At 39.3% G+C, this 15,387-nt stretch overlaps 44 non-coding genes across 44 annotated transcripts; all 44 read left to right on the forward strand.

Annotated features, from left to right (window-relative positions):
* Positions 1-246: 246 nt before the first annotated feature.
* On the forward strand, positions 247-318 carry trnaa-ugc (transfer RNA alanine (anticodon UGC)). The gene has a single exon. It is a non-coding gene; the product is annotated as a tRNA-Ala (tRNA).
* A 149-nt stretch (positions 319-467) lies between these two features.
* On the forward strand, positions 468-539 carry trnaa-ugc (transfer RNA alanine (anticodon UGC)). Its single transcript has one exon. It is a non-coding gene; the product is annotated as a tRNA-Ala (tRNA).
* Positions 540-800: 261 nt separating this feature from the next.
* trnaa-ugc (transfer RNA alanine (anticodon UGC)) lies at positions 801-872 on the forward strand. Its single transcript has one exon. It is a non-coding gene; the product is annotated as a tRNA-Ala (tRNA).
* A 641-nt stretch (positions 873-1,513) lies between these two features.
* Positions 1,514-1,585, forward strand: trnaa-ugc (transfer RNA alanine (anticodon UGC)). The gene has a single exon. It is a non-coding gene; the product is annotated as a tRNA-Ala (tRNA).
* A 149-nt stretch (positions 1,586-1,734) lies between these two features.
* trnaa-cgc (transfer RNA alanine (anticodon CGC)) lies at positions 1,735-1,806 on the forward strand. The gene has a single exon. It is a non-coding gene; the product is annotated as a tRNA-Ala (tRNA).
* A 92-nt stretch (positions 1,807-1,898) lies between these two features.
* On the forward strand, positions 1,899-1,970 carry trnaa-ugc (transfer RNA alanine (anticodon UGC)). The gene has a single exon. It is a non-coding gene; the product is annotated as a tRNA-Ala (tRNA).
* A 149-nt stretch (positions 1,971-2,119) lies between these two features.
* On the forward strand, positions 2,120-2,191 carry trnaa-cgc (transfer RNA alanine (anticodon CGC)). The gene has a single exon. It is a non-coding gene; the product is annotated as a tRNA-Ala (tRNA).
* A 525-nt stretch (positions 2,192-2,716) lies between these two features.
* Positions 2,717-2,788, forward strand: trnaa-cgc (transfer RNA alanine (anticodon CGC)). The gene has a single exon. It is a non-coding gene; the product is annotated as a tRNA-Ala (tRNA).
* A 92-nt stretch (positions 2,789-2,880) lies between these two features.
* Positions 2,881-2,952, forward strand: trnaa-ugc (transfer RNA alanine (anticodon UGC)). Its single transcript has one exon. It is a non-coding gene; the product is annotated as a tRNA-Ala (tRNA).
* Positions 2,953-3,102: 150 nt separating this feature from the next.
* Positions 3,103-3,174, forward strand: trnaa-ugc (transfer RNA alanine (anticodon UGC)). The gene has a single exon. It is a non-coding gene; the product is annotated as a tRNA-Ala (tRNA).
* A 97-nt stretch (positions 3,175-3,271) lies between these two features.
* Positions 3,272-3,343, forward strand: trnaa-ugc (transfer RNA alanine (anticodon UGC)). The gene has a single exon. It is a non-coding gene; the product is annotated as a tRNA-Ala (tRNA).
* Positions 3,344-4,022: 679 nt separating this feature from the next.
* trnaa-ugc (transfer RNA alanine (anticodon UGC)) lies at positions 4,023-4,094 on the forward strand. The gene has a single exon. It is a non-coding gene; the product is annotated as a tRNA-Ala (tRNA).
* Positions 4,095-4,582: 488 nt separating this feature from the next.
* Positions 4,583-4,654, forward strand: trnaa-cgc (transfer RNA alanine (anticodon CGC)). The gene has a single exon. It is a non-coding gene; the product is annotated as a tRNA-Ala (tRNA).
* A 147-nt stretch (positions 4,655-4,801) lies between these two features.
* On the forward strand, positions 4,802-4,873 carry trnaa-ugc (transfer RNA alanine (anticodon UGC)). Its single transcript has one exon. It is a non-coding gene; the product is annotated as a tRNA-Ala (tRNA).
* Positions 4,874-4,965: 92 nt separating this feature from the next.
* Positions 4,966-5,037, forward strand: trnaa-ugc (transfer RNA alanine (anticodon UGC)). Its single transcript has one exon. It is a non-coding gene; the product is annotated as a tRNA-Ala (tRNA).
* A 278-nt stretch (positions 5,038-5,315) lies between these two features.
* On the forward strand, positions 5,316-5,387 carry trnaa-ugc (transfer RNA alanine (anticodon UGC)). Its single transcript has one exon. It is a non-coding gene; the product is annotated as a tRNA-Ala (tRNA).
* Positions 5,388-5,531: 144 nt separating this feature from the next.
* Positions 5,532-5,603, forward strand: trnaa-ugc (transfer RNA alanine (anticodon UGC)). Its single transcript has one exon. It is a non-coding gene; the product is annotated as a tRNA-Ala (tRNA).
* A 150-nt stretch (positions 5,604-5,753) lies between these two features.
* On the forward strand, positions 5,754-5,825 carry trnaa-ugc (transfer RNA alanine (anticodon UGC)). The gene has a single exon. It is a non-coding gene; the product is annotated as a tRNA-Ala (tRNA).
* A 261-nt stretch (positions 5,826-6,086) lies between these two features.
* trnaa-ugc (transfer RNA alanine (anticodon UGC)) lies at positions 6,087-6,158 on the forward strand. The gene has a single exon. It is a non-coding gene; the product is annotated as a tRNA-Ala (tRNA).
* A 144-nt stretch (positions 6,159-6,302) lies between these two features.
* On the forward strand, positions 6,303-6,374 carry trnaa-cgc (transfer RNA alanine (anticodon CGC)). The gene has a single exon. It is a non-coding gene; the product is annotated as a tRNA-Ala (tRNA).
* A 311-nt stretch (positions 6,375-6,685) lies between these two features.
* Positions 6,686-6,757, forward strand: trnaa-ugc (transfer RNA alanine (anticodon UGC)). Its single transcript has one exon. It is a non-coding gene; the product is annotated as a tRNA-Ala (tRNA).
* A 2,159-nt stretch (positions 6,758-8,916) lies between these two features.
* trnaa-ugc (transfer RNA alanine (anticodon UGC)) lies at positions 8,917-8,988 on the forward strand. Its single transcript has one exon. It is a non-coding gene; the product is annotated as a tRNA-Ala (tRNA).
* Positions 8,989-9,137: 149 nt separating this feature from the next.
* On the forward strand, positions 9,138-9,209 carry trnaa-ugc (transfer RNA alanine (anticodon UGC)). The gene has a single exon. It is a non-coding gene; the product is annotated as a tRNA-Ala (tRNA).
* Positions 9,210-9,470: 261 nt separating this feature from the next.
* Positions 9,471-9,542, forward strand: trnaa-ugc (transfer RNA alanine (anticodon UGC)). Its single transcript has one exon. It is a non-coding gene; the product is annotated as a tRNA-Ala (tRNA).
* Positions 9,543-9,691: 149 nt separating this feature from the next.
* Positions 9,692-9,763, forward strand: trnaa-cgc (transfer RNA alanine (anticodon CGC)). Its single transcript has one exon. It is a non-coding gene; the product is annotated as a tRNA-Ala (tRNA).
* A 92-nt stretch (positions 9,764-9,855) lies between these two features.
* On the forward strand, positions 9,856-9,927 carry trnaa-ugc (transfer RNA alanine (anticodon UGC)). The gene has a single exon. It is a non-coding gene; the product is annotated as a tRNA-Ala (tRNA).
* A 149-nt stretch (positions 9,928-10,076) lies between these two features.
* trnaa-cgc (transfer RNA alanine (anticodon CGC)) lies at positions 10,077-10,148 on the forward strand. Its single transcript has one exon. It is a non-coding gene; the product is annotated as a tRNA-Ala (tRNA).
* Positions 10,149-10,452: 304 nt separating this feature from the next.
* On the forward strand, positions 10,453-10,524 carry trnaa-ugc (transfer RNA alanine (anticodon UGC)). The gene has a single exon. It is a non-coding gene; the product is annotated as a tRNA-Ala (tRNA).
* A 149-nt stretch (positions 10,525-10,673) lies between these two features.
* On the forward strand, positions 10,674-10,745 carry trnaa-cgc (transfer RNA alanine (anticodon CGC)). The gene has a single exon. It is a non-coding gene; the product is annotated as a tRNA-Ala (tRNA).
* A 92-nt stretch (positions 10,746-10,837) lies between these two features.
* Positions 10,838-10,909, forward strand: trnaa-ugc (transfer RNA alanine (anticodon UGC)). The gene has a single exon. It is a non-coding gene; the product is annotated as a tRNA-Ala (tRNA).
* Positions 10,910-11,059: 150 nt separating this feature from the next.
* Positions 11,060-11,131, forward strand: trnae-uuc (transfer RNA glutamic acid (anticodon UUC)). Its single transcript has one exon. It is a non-coding gene; the product is annotated as a tRNA-Glu (tRNA).
* Positions 11,132-11,228: 97 nt separating this feature from the next.
* On the forward strand, positions 11,229-11,300 carry trnaa-ugc (transfer RNA alanine (anticodon UGC)). The gene has a single exon. It is a non-coding gene; the product is annotated as a tRNA-Ala (tRNA).
* A 298-nt stretch (positions 11,301-11,598) lies between these two features.
* On the forward strand, positions 11,599-11,670 carry trnaa-cgc (transfer RNA alanine (anticodon CGC)). The gene has a single exon. It is a non-coding gene; the product is annotated as a tRNA-Ala (tRNA).
* Positions 11,671-11,981: 311 nt separating this feature from the next.
* trnaa-ugc (transfer RNA alanine (anticodon UGC)) lies at positions 11,982-12,053 on the forward strand. Its single transcript has one exon. It is a non-coding gene; the product is annotated as a tRNA-Ala (tRNA).
* Positions 12,054-12,196: 143 nt separating this feature from the next.
* Positions 12,197-12,268, forward strand: trnaa-cgc (transfer RNA alanine (anticodon CGC)). Its single transcript has one exon. It is a non-coding gene; the product is annotated as a tRNA-Ala (tRNA).
* Positions 12,269-12,417: 149 nt separating this feature from the next.
* Positions 12,418-12,487, forward strand: trnaa-cgc (transfer RNA alanine (anticodon CGC)). Its single transcript has one exon. It is a non-coding gene; the product is annotated as a tRNA-Ala (tRNA).
* Positions 12,488-12,579: 92 nt separating this feature from the next.
* On the forward strand, positions 12,580-12,651 carry trnaa-ugc (transfer RNA alanine (anticodon UGC)). Its single transcript has one exon. It is a non-coding gene; the product is annotated as a tRNA-Ala (tRNA).
* Positions 12,652-12,918: 267 nt separating this feature from the next.
* Positions 12,919-12,990, forward strand: trnaa-ugc (transfer RNA alanine (anticodon UGC)). The gene has a single exon. It is a non-coding gene; the product is annotated as a tRNA-Ala (tRNA).
* Positions 12,991-13,139: 149 nt separating this feature from the next.
* Positions 13,140-13,211, forward strand: trnaa-cgc (transfer RNA alanine (anticodon CGC)). Its single transcript has one exon. It is a non-coding gene; the product is annotated as a tRNA-Ala (tRNA).
* Positions 13,212-13,358: 147 nt separating this feature from the next.
* On the forward strand, positions 13,359-13,430 carry trnaa-ugc (transfer RNA alanine (anticodon UGC)). Its single transcript has one exon. It is a non-coding gene; the product is annotated as a tRNA-Ala (tRNA).
* A 425-nt stretch (positions 13,431-13,855) lies between these two features.
* trnaa-ugc (transfer RNA alanine (anticodon UGC)) lies at positions 13,856-13,927 on the forward strand. The gene has a single exon. It is a non-coding gene; the product is annotated as a tRNA-Ala (tRNA).
* Positions 13,928-14,204: 277 nt separating this feature from the next.
* trnaa-ugc (transfer RNA alanine (anticodon UGC)) lies at positions 14,205-14,276 on the forward strand. The gene has a single exon. It is a non-coding gene; the product is annotated as a tRNA-Ala (tRNA).
* Positions 14,277-14,420: 144 nt separating this feature from the next.
* Positions 14,421-14,492, forward strand: trnaa-cgc (transfer RNA alanine (anticodon CGC)). The gene has a single exon. It is a non-coding gene; the product is annotated as a tRNA-Ala (tRNA).
* Positions 14,493-14,803: 311 nt separating this feature from the next.
* On the forward strand, positions 14,804-14,875 carry trnaa-ugc (transfer RNA alanine (anticodon UGC)). The gene has a single exon. It is a non-coding gene; the product is annotated as a tRNA-Ala (tRNA).
* Positions 14,876-15,387: the final 512 nt, after the last annotated feature.

Consider the following 15,387-nt stretch of genomic DNA (forward strand, 5'->3'; position numbering starts at 1 on the left):
GTCTTTTAAATCAAAGGCATACATATACATCATGCATAAAGAAAATAATATGTAAAAAAGAAGAAAAACAACAGCTAAATCAGGGTATGTAGCTCAGTGGTAGAGCGCATGCTTTCCATGTATGAGGTCCTGGGTTCAATCCCCAGCATCTCCAAGCAATGTTGGTCTTTTAAATCAAAGGCATACATATACATCATGCATAAAGAAAATAATATGTAAAAAAGAAGAAAAACAACGGCTAAATCGGGGGATGTAGCTCAGTGGTAGAGCGCATGCTTTGCATGTATGAGGTCCTGGGTTCAATCCCCAGCATCTCCAGCCAAAGAAGAACTTTCCATTACTTTGTTTGCTTGTGTCTTGAACCTCAAAATCACATATGTATGCATTCCAGTGTTGACCATTATCACCTATACATTTTGATTTTAAGGCACATCTAGGTAAATATCAGAAAACACTCATCACAAAGAGGGGGTGTAGCTCAGTGGTAGAGCACATGCTTTGCATGTATGAGGTTCTGGGTTCAATCCCCAGCATCTCCAAGCAATGTTGGACTTTTAAATCAAAGGCATACATCACATATACATCGTGCATAAAGAAAATAATATTTAAAAAAGAAGAAAAACATCAGCTAAATCAGGGGATGTAGCTCAGTGGTAGAGTACATGCTTTGCATGTGTGAGGTCATGGGTTCAATCCCCAGCATCTCCAAGCAATGTTGGACTTTTAAATCAAATGCATACATATACATCGTGCATAAAGAAAATAATATGTAAAAAAGAAGAAAAACAACAGCAAAATCAGGGGATGTAGCTCAGTGGTAGAGCGCATGCTTTGCATGTATGAGGTCCTGGGTTCAATCCCCACCATCTCCAAGCAATGAGGAACTTTCCATTACTTTCTTTGCTTGTGTCTTGAACCTCAAAATCACATATGTATGCATTCCAGTGTTGACCTTTATCACCAATAATTTTTTATTTAAAAGCAAGTCTAGGTAAATAACAGAACACCATCATCACCACGAGGGGGTGTAGCTCAGTGGTAGAGTTCATGCTTCGCATGTCTGAGGTCCTGGGTTGCATCTCCAAGCATTGTGGAACTTTCCAATACTTTGTTTGCTTGTGTCTTGAACCTCAAAATCACATATGTATGCATTCCAGTGTGAGCGCATTCCAGTGCTTCCAGTGAGCGCATTCCAGTGTAGAGCGCATGCTTTGCATGTATGAGGTCCTGGGTTCAATCCCCAGCATCTCCAAGCAATGTTGGACTTTTAAATCAAAGGCATACATCACATATACATCGTGCATAAAGAAAATAATATGTAAAAAAGAAGAAAAACAACGGCTAAATCAGGGGATGTAGCTCAGTGGTAGAGCGCATGCTTTGCATGTATGAGGTCCTGTGTTCAATCCCCAGCAACTCCAAGCAATGTTGTACTTTTAAATCAAAGACATACATATACATCGTGCATAAAGAAAATAATATGTAAAAAAGAAGAAAAACAATAGCTAAATCAGGGGATTTAGCTCAGTGGTAGAGCGCATGCTTTGCATGTATGAGGTCCTGGGTTCAATCCCCAGCATCTCCAAGCAATGAGGAACTTTCCATTACTTTCTTTGCTTGGGTCTTGAACCTCAAAATCACATATGTATGCATTCCAGTGTTGACCGTTATCACCAATAATTCTTTATTTAAAAGCAAGTCTAGGTAAATAACAGAACAAAACCATCACCACGAGGGGATGTAGCTCAGTGGTAGAGCGTATGCTTCGCATGTATGAGGTCCTGGGTTCAATCCCCAGCATCTCCAAGCAATGTTGGTCTTTTAAATCAAAGGCATACATATACATCGTGCATAAAGAAAATAATATGTAAAAAAGAAGAAAAGCAATAGCTAACTCAGGGGATGTAGCTCAGTGGTAGAGCGCATGCTTTGCATGTATGCGGTCCTGGGTTCAATCCCCAGCATCTCCAAGCATTGTGGAACTTTCCAATACTTTGTTTGCTTGTGTCTTGAACCTCAAAATCACATATGTATGCATTCCAGTGTTGACCTTTATCAACTATACATTTTGATTTAAAGGCACATCTAGGTAAATATCAGAAAACACTCATCACAGTGAGGGGATGTAGCTCAGTGGAAGAGCGCATGCTTCGCATGTATGAGGTCCTGGATTCAATCCCCAGCATCTCCAAGCAATGTTGGTCTTTTAAATCAAAGGCATACATATACATTGTGCATAAAGAAAATAATATGTAAAAAAGAAGAAAACCAACAGCTAAATCGGGGCATGTAGCTCAGTGGTAGAGCGCATGCTTTGCATGTATGAGGTCCTGGGTTCAATCTCCAAGCAATGAGGAACTTTCCGTTACTTTCGTTGCTTGTGTCTTGAACCTCAAAATCACATATGTTTGCATTCCAGTGTTGACCTTTATCACCTATACATTTTGATTTTAAGGCACATCTAGGTAAATATCAGAAAACACTCATCACGATGAGGGGATGTAGCTCAGTGGTAGAGCGCATGCTTTGCATTTATGAGGTCCTGGGTTCAATCCCCAACATCTCCAAGCAATAAGGAACTTTCCATTACTTTCTTTGCTTGTGTCTTGAACCTCAAAATCACATATGTATGCATTCCACTGTTGACCGTTATCACCAATAATTCTTTATTTAAAAGCAAGTCTAGGTAAATAACAGAACAAAACCATCACCACGAGGGGATGTAGCTCAGTGGTAGAGCGTATGCTTCGCATGTATGAGGTCCTGGGTTCAATCCCCAGCATCTCCAAGCAATGTTGGTCTTTTAAATCAAAGGCATACATATACATCGTGCATAAAGAAAATAATATGTAAAAAAGAAGAAAAACAACAGCTAAATCAGGGGATGTAGCTCAGTGGTAGAGCGCATGCTTTGCATTTATGAGGTCCTGGGTTCAATCCCCAGCATCTCCAGCCAATGTGGAACTTTCCAATACTTTCTTTGCTTGTGTCTTGAACCTCAAAATCACATATGTATGCATTCCAGTGTTGACCTTTATCACCTATACATTTTTGATTTTAAGGCACATCTAGGTAAATATCAGAAAACACTTATCACAATGAGGGGATGTAGCTCAGTGGTAGAGCGCATGCTTTGCATGTATGAGGTCCTGGGTTCAATCCCCAGCATCTCCAAGCAATGTTGGACTTTTAAATCAAAGGCATACATCACATATACATCGTGCATAAAGAAAATAATATGTAAAAAAGAAGAAAAACATCAGCTAAATCAGGGGATGTAGCTCAGTGGTAGAGCGCATGCTTTGCATGTATGAGGTCCTGTGTTCAATCCCCAGCATCTCCAAGCAATGTTGGACTTTTAAATCAAAGGCATACATATACATCGTGCATAAAGAAAATAATATGTAAAAAAGAAGAAAAACAATAGCTAAATCAGGGGATGTAGCTCAGTGGTAGAGCGCATGCTTTGCATGTATGAGGTCCTGGGTTCAATTCCAAGCAGTGAGGATCTTTCCATTACTTTCTTTGTTTGTGTCTTGAACCTCAAAATATGTATGCATTCCAGTGTTGACCTTTATCACCAATAATTTTTTATTTAAAAGCAAGTCTAGGTAAATAACAGAACACAATCATCACAGTGAGGGGATAGCTCAGTGGAAGAGCGCATGCTTCGCATGTTTGAGGTCCTGGGTTCAATCCCCAGCATCTCCAAGCATTGTGGAACTTTCCAATACTTTGTTTGGTTGAGTCTTGAACCTCAAAATCACATATGTATGCATTCCAGTGTTGACCTTTATCAACTATACATTTTGATGTAAAGGCACATCTAGGTAAATATCAGAAAACACTCATCACAGTGAGGGGATAGCTCAGTGGAAGAGCGCATGCTTCGCATGTTTGAGGTCCTGGGTTCAATCCCCAGCATCTCCAAGCAATGTTGGTCTTTTAAATCATAGGCATACATATACATCGTGCATAAAGAAAATAATATGTAAAAAAGAAGAAAAACAACAGCTAAATCGGGGGATGTAGCTCAGTGGTAGAGCGCATGCTTTGCATGTATGAGGTCCTGGCTTCAATCCCCAGCATCTCCAAGCAATGTTGGACTTTTAAATCAAAGGCATGCATCACATATACATCGTGCATAAAGAAAATAATATTTAAAAAAAGAAGAAAAACAACAGCTAAATCAGGGGATGTAGCTCAGTGGTAGAGTGCATGCTTTGCATGTATGAGGTTCTGGGTTCAATCCCCAACATCTCCAAGCAATGTTGGACTTTTAAATCAAATGCGTACATCACATATACATCGTGCATAAAGAAAATAATATTTAAAAAAGAACAAAAACAATAGCTAAATCAGGGGATGTATCTCAGTTGTAGAGCGCATGCTTTGCACGTATGAGGTCCTGTGTTCAATCCCCAGCATCTCCAAGCAGTGAGGATCTTTCCATTACTTTCTTTGCTTGTTTTTTGAACCTCAAAACCACATATGTATGCATTCCAGAGTTGACCTTTATCACCAATAATTTTTTATTTAAAAGCAAGTCTAGGTAAATAACAGAATACAACCATCACCACGAGGGGATGTAGCTCAGTGGTAGAGCGCATGCTTCGCATGTATGAGGTCCTGGGTTCAATACCCAGCATCTCCAAGCATTATGGAACTTTCCAATATTTTCTTTGCTTGTGTCTTGAACCTCAAAATCACATATGTATGCATTCATGTTGACCTTTATCAACTATACATTTTGATTTAAAGGCACATGTAGGTAAATATCAGAAAACACTCATCACAGTGAGGGGATGTAGCTCAGTGGTAGAGCGCATGCTTTGCATGTATGAGGTCCTGTGTTCAATCCCCAGCATCTCCAAGCAATGTTGGACTTTTAAATCAAAGGCATACATATACATCGTGCATAAAGAAAATAATATGTAAAAAAGAAGAAAAACAACAGCTAAATCAGGGGATGTAGCTCAGTGGTAGAGCGCATGCTTTGCATGCATGAGGTCCTGGGTTCAATCCCCAGCATCTCCAGCCAAAGAAGAACTTTCCATTACTTTGTTTGCTTGTGTCTTGAACCTCAAAATCACATATGTATGCATTCCAGTGTTGACCATTATCACCTATACATTTTGATTTTAAGGCACATCTAGGTAAATATCAGAAAACACTCATCACAATGAGGGGATGTAGCTCAGTGGTAGAGCGCATGCTTTGCATGTATGAGGTTCTGGGTTCAATCAAATGCATACATATACATCGTGCATAAAGAAAATAATATGTAAAAAAGAAGAAAAACAATAGCTAAATCAGGGGATGTAGCTCAGTGGTAGAGCGCATGCTTTGCATGTATGAGGTCCTGGGTTCAATCCCCAGCATCTCCAAGCAGTGAGGATCTTTCCATTACTTTCTTTGTTTGTGTCTTGAACCTCAAAATATGTATGCATTCCAGTGTTGACCTTTATCACCAATAATTTTTTATTTAAAAGCAAGTCTAGGTAAATAACAGAACACAATCATCACCACGAGGGGATGTAGCTCAGTGGTAGAGCGCATGCTTTGCATGTATGAGGTCCTGGGTTCAATCCCCAGCATCTCCAAGCATTGTGGAACTTTTCAATACTTTGTTTGGTTGAGTCTTGAACCTCAAAATCACATATGTATGCATTCCAGTGTTGACCTTTATCACCTATACATTTTTGATTTTAAGGCACATCTAGGTAAATATCAGAAAACACTCATCACAATGAGGGGATGTAGCTCAGTGGGAGAGCGCATGCTTTGCGTGTATGAGGTCCTGGGTTCAATCCCCAGCATCTCCAAGCAATGTTGGACTTTTAAATCAAAGGTATACATCACATATACATCGTGCCTAAAGAAAATAATATGTAAAAAAGAAGAAAAACAACAGCTAAATCATGGGATGTAGCTCAGTGGTAGAGCGCATGCTTTGCATGTATGAGGTCCTGTGTTCAATCCCCAGCATCTCCAAGCAATGTTGGAGTTTTAAATCAAAGGCATACATATACATCGTGCATAAAGAAAATAATATGTAAAAAAGAAGAAAAACAATAGCTAAATCAGGGGATGTAGCTCAGTGGTAGAGCACATGCTTTGCATGTATGAGGTCCTGGGTTCAATCCCCAGCATCTCCAAGCAGTGAGGATCTTTCCATTACTTTCTTTGTTTGTGTCTTGAACCTCAAAATATGTATGCATTCCAGTGTTGACCTTTATCACCAATAATTTTTTATTTAAAAGCAAGTCTAGGTAAATAACAGAACACAATCATCACCACGAGGGGATGTAGCTCAGTGGTAGAGCGCATGCTTCGCATGTATGAGGTCCTGGGTTCAATCCCCAGCATATCTAAGCATTGTGGAACTTTCCAATACTTTGTTTGGTTGAGTCTTGAACCTCAAAATCACATATGTATGCATTCCAGTGTTGACCTTTATCAACTATACATTTTGATTTAAAGGCACATCTAGGTAAAAATCAGAAAACACTCATCACAGTGAGGGGATAGCTCAGTGGAAGAGCGCATGCTTTGCATGTATGAGGTCCTGGGTTCAATCCCCAGCATCTCCAAGCAATGTTGGTCTTTTAAATCAAAGGCATACATATACATCGTGCATAAAGAAAATAATATGTAACAAAGAAGAAAAACAACAGCTAAATCGGGGGATGTAGCTCAGTGGTAGAGCGCATGCTTTGCATGTATGAGGTCCTGGGTTCAATCCCCAGCATATCCAAGCAATGTGTAGTACCCCAGAGTGCAGTCTGGACGATGGGGCGGGGCGACACTTTTAGGCGGGGCGACACGTGTCGCTCCGCCCACCCCCAATTTAATTGGTTTATAATACAGCAATCTTATTGGTGTAAACGATTCAGGTCTGAGCATGCGCATTCCTTTATTATATGTACGATTTTGTGAATGATTTGGCCGTATCAAAGAAATATTAAATGCTAACTTTAATTGTATCAGTTTACCATGGTATTTTTTGTTAATATCTATTGGCTAATACTTTATTATACTTAAGACACAGTATAGATTAAGTTATTGTTTAAAAACGAACGCTTGGTGACATTACTTGTACTTCAGGGAGATGTTTTACATTAGATTAGTGCGTCATTCACTTGGCTTCTTCATATTTCTATCAGGATCGGTGGATCAGCACAAACTCGGGATTTTACGCAAATGATGATAATTGACTGTAAGAATGTAAGCAGCTGATTTTAAATTCTAAAGCATGACCGTTTTTTGTTGTCATTTTTTTTAACGAGATTGTCCAATGCTTGCATTATTTGGTACAAAGTGCAAATAAAATGTTTAATGGCAAACACGTTTCCTGGTTGATTACCTGTTCATACAATATGAGGGCCTATTGGTTCTGTAAAGCCCTATGTTATATTTTTTAAAGATTCATGTTTTCTAATAAGTGTCAACCGGTTATGTACGACTGTCTATCTGTGACTGTGACATCAGGTAAATTAAAAATCCAATTGTTTATTCATCCACCATCGCATTGCGTGTTCATGTTCATAGGCTACTGGATAAAAATGGTTACAAATATTAACACTCACATATAGGCTCTGCATAACCATAAAAAAAACACACTGCTATAAATCTGTGCAATTATAATAGGCTGTAATAAAATAAATAAAACACCCAGCAGAGAAGTGATATGAACATGTAGGACAATTGCTTAAATACGCTCTTGAGCACATAGCCTAGATTATAATATTTGTTATAGATCAACATAACATCTGTTTTAGTAAAAAAAACACACACACACATTTTTATATATATATATATTTATTTTCACATTGCAGCGCTGCACGGATTTTATTCCCATTGTACGCACATAACCCAATGGCCAGGGCTTGCTATTTGGAAGCCTGTCTTATTTGTCACCGTGGTTTTGCTTTAAAATAAAATAAAACACACTTTCGGATTTATCCTTTGTTTATACTGAAATACAGGGAATTATCATAACTTGTGTAAAATCCCGAGTTTGTGTTTATTCACTGATCCTAATGGAAAAACGAAGAAGCATAAACGAATGATGTAAAATTAAGGAGCTCTGCATGACATGCGGAGAAATATTGTCTAAATCAGCCCACATAGAAATGATCTCTCCTCTGATCTGCCAGTAATTTCATGTAGTCATGCTCATTGCCCACCAAAAGTGGCACTGACTTATCTGCAGGGTAAATTAATATAGTAGCCTATCTAGGCTAAATCTCAAACAGTGTATTATTTATCAGCAACATATGATATCGCCAAGCCATAAAACTGCTCAATATTAAAGCTTACAATATGACTTTTTGTAAAGCTGCTTTGAAACGATGTGAATTGTGAATACATTTTGACAGTAACTTCATCTAACTTGATTCGTAAGTTCATCAAAACATTATCCAATTGATCGTTACTGAAATCGCAATTATCACTTAATATAGTACGGCCAAACAGCGTCATAGATAATTCATAAACTCGTACATAAATGAATGTGCATGCTCGTGCCTCAAGCGTCTATGCCAATAAGATTGCTGTATTATAAACCAATAAAATCGGGTGTGGGCGGAGCGACACGTGTCGCCCCACCTAAAAGTGTCGCCCCGCCCCATCGTCCAGACTGCACTCTGGGGCTACTCAGCAATGTTGGTCTTTTAAATCAAAGGCATACATATACATCATGCATAAAGAAAATAATATGTAAAAAAGAAGAAAAACAACAGCTAAATCAGGGTATGTAGCTCAGTGGTAGAGCGCATGCTTTCCATGTATGAGGTCCTGTGTTCAATCCCCAGCATCTCCAAGCAATGTTGGTCTTTTAAATCAAAGCCATACATATACATCATGCATAAAGAAAATAATATGTAAAAAAGAAGAAAAACAACAGCTAAATCGGGGGATGTAGCTCAGTGGTAGAGCGCATGCTTTGCATGTATGAGGTCCTGGGTTCAATCCCCAGCATCTCCAGCCAAAGAAGAACTTTCCATTACTTTGTTTGCTTGTGTCTTGAACCTCAAAATCACATATGTATGCATTCCAGTGTTGACCATTATCACCTATACATTTTGATTTTAAGGCACATCTAGGTAAATATCAGAAAACACTCATCACAAAGAGGGGGTGTAGCTCAGTGGTAGAGCGCATGCTTTGCATGTATGAGGTTCTGGGTTCAATCCCCAGCATCTCCAAGCAATGTTGGACTTTTAAATCAAAGGCATACATCACATATACATCGTGCATAAAGAAAATAAAATTTAAAAAAGAAGAAAAACATCAGCTAAATCAGGGGATGTAGCTCAGTGGTAGAGTACATGCTTTGCATGTGTGAGGTCATGGGTTCAATCCCCAGCATCTCCAAGCAATGTTGGACTTTTAAATCAAATGCATACATATACATCGTGCATAAAGAAAATAATATGTAAAAAATAAGAAAAACAACAGCAAAATCAGGGGATGTAGCTCAGTGGTAGAGCGCATGCTTTGCATGTATGAGGTCCTGGGTTCAATCCCCAGCATCTCCAAGCAATGAGGAACTTTCCATTACTTTCTTTGCTTGTGTCTTGAACCTCAAAATCACATATGTATGCATTCCAGTGTTGACCGTTATCACCAATAATTCTTTATTTAAAAGCAAGTCTAGGTAAATAACAGAACAAAACCATCACCACGAGGGGATGTAGCTCAGTGGTAGAGCGTATGCTTCGCATGTATGAGGTCCTGGGTTCAATCCCCAGCATCTCCAAGCAATGTTGGTCTTTTAAATCAAAGGCATACATATACATCGTGCATAAAGAAAATAATATGTAAAAAAGAAGAAAAACAATAGCTAACTCAGGGGATGTAGCTCAGTGGTAGAGCGCATGCTTTGCATGTATGCGGTCCTGGGTTCAATCCCCAGCATCTCCAAGCATTGTGGAACTTTCCAATACTTTGTTTGCTTGTGTCTTGAACCTCAAAATCACATATGTATGCATTCCAGTGTTGACCTTTATCAACTATACATTTTGATTTAAAGGCACATCTAGGTAAATATCAGAAAACACTCATCACAGTGAGGGGATGTAGCTCAGTGGAAGAGCGCATGCTTCGCATGTATGAGGTCCTGGATTCAATCCCCAGCATCTCCAAGCAATGTTGGTCTTTTAAATCAAAGGCATACATATACATCGTGCATAAAGAAAATAATATGTAAAAAAGAAGAAAACCAACAGCTAAATCGGGGCATGTAGCTCAGTGGTAGAGCGCATGCTTTGCATGTATGAGGTCCTGGGTTCAATCTCCAAGCAATGAGGAACTTTCCGTTACTTTCTTTGCTTGTGTCTTGAACCTCAAAATCACATATGTTTGCATTCCAGTGTTGACCTTTATCACCTATACATTTTGATTTTAAGGCACATCTAGGTAAATATCAGAAAACACTCATCACGATGAGGGGATGTAGCTCAGTGGTAGAGCGCATGCTTTGCATGTATGAGGTCCTGGGTTCAATCCCCAACATCTCCAAGCAATAAGGAACTTTCCATTACTTTCTTTGCTTGTGTCTTGAACCTCAAAATCACATATGTATGCATTCCACTGTTGACCGTTATCACCAATAATTCTTTATTTAAAAGCAAGTCTAGGTAAATAACAGAACAAAACCATCACCACGAGGGGATGTAGCTCAGTGGTAGAGCGTATGCTTCGCATGTATGAGGTCCTGGGTTCAATCCCCAGCATCTCCAAGCAATGTTGGTCTTTTAAATCAAAGGCATACATATACATCGTGCATAAAGAAAATAATATGTAAAAAAGAAGAAAAACAACAGCTAAATCAGGGGATGTAGCTCAGTGGTAGAGCGCATGCTTTGCATTTATGAGGTCCTGGGTTCAATCCCCAGCATCTCCAGCCAATGTGGAACTTTCCAATACTTTCTTTGCTTGTGTCTTGAACCTCAAAATCACATATGTATGCATTCCAGTGTTGACCTTTATCACCTATACAATTTTGATTTTAAGGCACATCTAGGTAAATATCAGAAAACACTTATCACAATGAGGGGATGTAGCTCAGTGGTAGAGCGCATGCTTTTCATGTATGAGGTCCTGGGTTCAATCCCCAGCATCTCCAAGCAATGTTGGACTTTTAAATCAAAGGCATACATCGCATATACATCGTGCATAAAGAAAATAATATGTAAAAAAGAAGAAAAACATCAGCTAAATCAGGGGATGTAGCTCAGTGGTAGAGCGCATGCTTTGCATGTATGAGGTCCTGTGTTCAATCCCCAGCATCTCCAAGCAATGTTGGACTTTTAAATCAAAGGCATACATATACATCGTGCATAAAGAAAATAATATGTAAAAAAGAAGAAAAACAATAGCTAAATCAGGGGATGTAGCTCAGTGGTAGAGCGCAAGCTTTGCATGTATGAGGTCCTGGGTTCAATTCCAAGCAGTGAGGATCTTTCCATTACTTTCTTTGTTTGTGTCTTGAACCTCAAAATATGTATGCATTCCAGTGTTGACCTTTATCACCAATAATTTTTTATTTAAAAGCAAGTCTAGGTAAATAACAGAACACAATCATCACCACGAGGGGATGTAGCTCAGTGGTAGAGCGCATGCTTCGCATGTATGAGGTCCTGGGTTCAATCCCCAGCATCTCCAAGCATTGTGGAACTTTCCAATACTTTGTTTGGTTGAGTCTTGAACCTCAAAATCACATATGTATGCATTCCAGTGTTGACCTTTATCAACTATACATTTTGATTTAAAGGCACATCTAGGTAAATATCAGAAAACACTCATCACAGTGAGGGGATAGCTCAGTGGAAGAGCGCATGCTTCGCATGTATGAGGTCATGGGTTCAATCGCCAGCATCTCCAAGCAATGTTGGTCTTTTAAGTCAAAGGCATACATATACATCGTGCATAAAGAAAATAATATGTAAAAAAGAAGAAAAACAACAGCTAAATCGGGGGATGTAGCTCAGTGGTAGAGCGCATGCTTTGCATGTATGAGGTCCTGGGTTCAATCCCCAGCATCTCCAAGCAATGAGGATCTTTCCATTACTTTCTTTGTTTGTGTCTTGAACCTCAAAATATGTATGCATTCCAGTGTTGACCTTTATCACCAATAATTTTTTATTTAAAAGCAAGTCTAGGCAAATAACAGAACTCAATCATCACCACGAGGGATGTAGCTCAGTGGTAGAGCGCATGCTTCGCATGTATGAGGTCCTGGGTTCAATCCCCAGCATCTCCAAGCATTGTGGAACTTTCCAATACTTTGTTTGGTTGAGTCTTGAACCTCAAAATCACATATGTATGCATTCCAGTGTTGACCTTTATCAACTATACATTTTGATGTAAAGGCACATCTAGGTAAATATCAGAAAACACTCATCACAGTGAGGGGATAGCTCAGTGGAAGAGCGCATGCTTCGCATGTATGAGGTCCTGGGTTCAATCCCCAGCATCTCCAAGCAATGTTGGTCTTTTAAATCATAGGCATACATATACATCGTGCATAAAGAAAATAATATGTAAAAAAGAAGAAAAACAACAGCTAAATCGGGGGATGTAGCTCAGTGGTAGAGCGCATGCTTTGCATGTATGAGGTCCTGGCTTCAATCCCCAGCATCTCCAAGCAATGTTGGACTTTTAAATCAAAGGCATGCATCACATATACATCGTGCATAAAGAAAATAATATTTTAAAAAAGAAGAAAAACAACAGCTAAATCAGGGGATGTAGCTCAGTGGTAGAGTGCATGCTTTGCATGTATGAGGTTCTGGGTTCAATCCCCAACATCTCCAAGCAATGTTGGACTTTTAAATCAAATGCGTACATCACATATACATCGTGCATAAAGAAAATAATATTTAAAAAAGAAGAAAAACAATAGCTAAATCAGGGGATGTAGCTCAGTTGTAGAGCGCATGCTTTGCACGTATGAGGTCCTGGGTTCAATCCCCAGCATCTCCAAGCAGTGAGGATCTTTCCATTACTTTCTTTGCTTGTTTTTTGAACCTCAAAACCACATATGTATGCATTCCAGAGTTGACCTTTATCACCAATAATTTTTTATTTAAAAGCAAGTCTAGGTAAATAACAGAATACAACCATCACCACGAGGGGATGTAGCTCAGTGGTAGAGCGCATGCTTCGCATGTATGAGGTCCTGGGTTCAATCCCCAGCATCTCCAAGCATTGTGGAACTTTCCAATATTTTCTTTGCTTGTGTCTTGAACCTCAAAATCACATATGTATGCATTCATGTTGACCTTTATCAACTATACATTTTGATTTAAAGGCACATCTAGGTAAATATCAGAAAACACTCATCACAGTGAGGGGATGTAGCTCAGTGGTAGAGCGCATGCTTTGCATGTATGAGGTCCTGGGTTCAATCCCCAGCATCTCCAAGCAATGTTGGTCTTTTAAATCAAAGGCATACATATACATCATGCATAAAGAAAATAATATGTAAAAAAGAAGAAAAACAACAGCTAAATCGGGGCATGTAGCTCAGTGGTAGAGCGCATGCTCTGCATGTATGAGGTCCTGGGTTCAATCCCCAGCATCTCCAAGCAATGTTGGACTTTTAAATCAAAGGCATACATCACATATACATCGTGCATAAAGAAAATAATATTTAAAAAAGATGAAAAACAACAGCTAAATCAGGGTATGTAGCTCAGTGGTAGAGCGCATGCTTTGCATGTATGAGGTCCTGTGTTCAATCCCCAGCATCTCCAAGCAATGTTGGACTTTTAAATCAAAGGCATACATATACATCGTGCATAAAGAAAATAATATGTAAAAAAGAAGAAAAACAACAGCTAAATCAGGGGATGTAGCTCAGTGGTAGAGCGCATGCTTTGCATGCATGAGGTCCTGGGTTCAATCCCCAGCATCTCCAGCCAAAGAAGAACTTTCCATTACTTTGTTTGCTTGTGTCTTGAACCTCAAAATCACATATGTATGCATTCCAGTGTTGACCATTATCACCTATACATTTTGATTTTAAGGCACATCTAGGTAAATATCAGAAAACACTCATCACAATGAGGGGATGTAGCTCAGTGGTAGAGCGCATGTTTTGCATGTATGAGGTTTGGGTTCAATCAAAGGCATACATATACATCGTGCATAAAGAAAATAATATGTAAAAAAGAAGAAAAACAATAGCTAAATCAGGGGATGTAGCTCAGTGGTAGAGCGCATGCTTTGCATGTATGAGGTCCTGGGTTCAATCCCCAGCATCTCCAAGCAGTGAGGATCTTTCCATTACTTTCTTTGTTTGTGTCTTGAACCTCAAAATATGTATGCATTCCAGTGTTGACCTTTATCACCAATAATTTTTTATTTAAAAGCAAGTCTAGGTAAATAACAGAACACAATCATCACCACGAGGGGATGTAGCTCAGTGGTAGAGCGCATGCTTCGCATGTATGAGGTCCTGGGTTCAATCCCCAGCATCTCCAAGCATTGTGGAACTTTTCAATACTTTGTTTGGTTGAGTCTTGAACCTCAAAATCACATATGTATGCATTCCAGTGTTGACCTTTATCAACTATACATTTTGATTTAAAGGCACATCTAGGTAAATATCAGAAGACACTCATCACAGTGAGGGGATAGCTCACTGGAAGAGCGCATGCTTCGCATGTATGAGGTCCTGGGTTCAATCCCCAGCATCTCCAAGCAATGTTGGTCTTTTAAATCAAAGGCATACATATACATCATGCATAAAGAAAATAATATGTAAAAAAGAAGAAAAACAACAGCTAAATCGGGGGATGTAGCTCAGTGGTAGAGCGCATGCTTTGCATGTATGAGGTCCTGGGTTCAATCCCCAGCATCTCCAGCCAAAGAAGAACTTTCCATTACTTTGTTTGCTTGTGTCTTGAACCTCAAAATCACATATGTATGCATTCCAGTGTTGACCTTTATCACCTATACATTTTGATTTTAAGGCACATCTGGGTAAATATCAGAAAACACTCATCACAATTACCCCTTTTCCACCAACGCATTTTGAGAGCCGGTTCGGAGCCGGTGCCTGCGCGCGAACCGGTTCTTTGTGTTTCGACAGCCAAAGAACCGGTTCTCGGCCAGGAAAACTGGTTCCAAAGCGGCACCAACTCTTTGCTGGACTAGAACCGTTCTTTTACCACGTCATGCTTACGTCGGGGGCTGGGGGCGGGTTTAGATAACATATTTTCTGACATAATATAGGATCGCAAAGCCAGGAGAAACATTTGCAGAAACACGATGTAGTCCGCCATTGTAATTGTTATGCTTGAAGTTAGCGCAAGCGTTTCTAGTTTTTTTTTTATCATTTTTTTTTATTGAAAACGTTATGTAAACAAAGGAGAA

Source organism: Rhinichthys klamathensis, unplaced genomic scaffold (genome assembly GCF_029890125.1).
Source record: "Rhinichthys klamathensis goyatoka isolate OS25496 unplaced genomic scaffold, OSU_Roscu_1.1 h1tg000036l_1, whole genome shotgun sequence".
NCBI classification, from domain to species: Eukaryota; Metazoa; Chordata; class Actinopteri; order Cypriniformes; family Leuciscidae; genus Rhinichthys; species Rhinichthys klamathensis.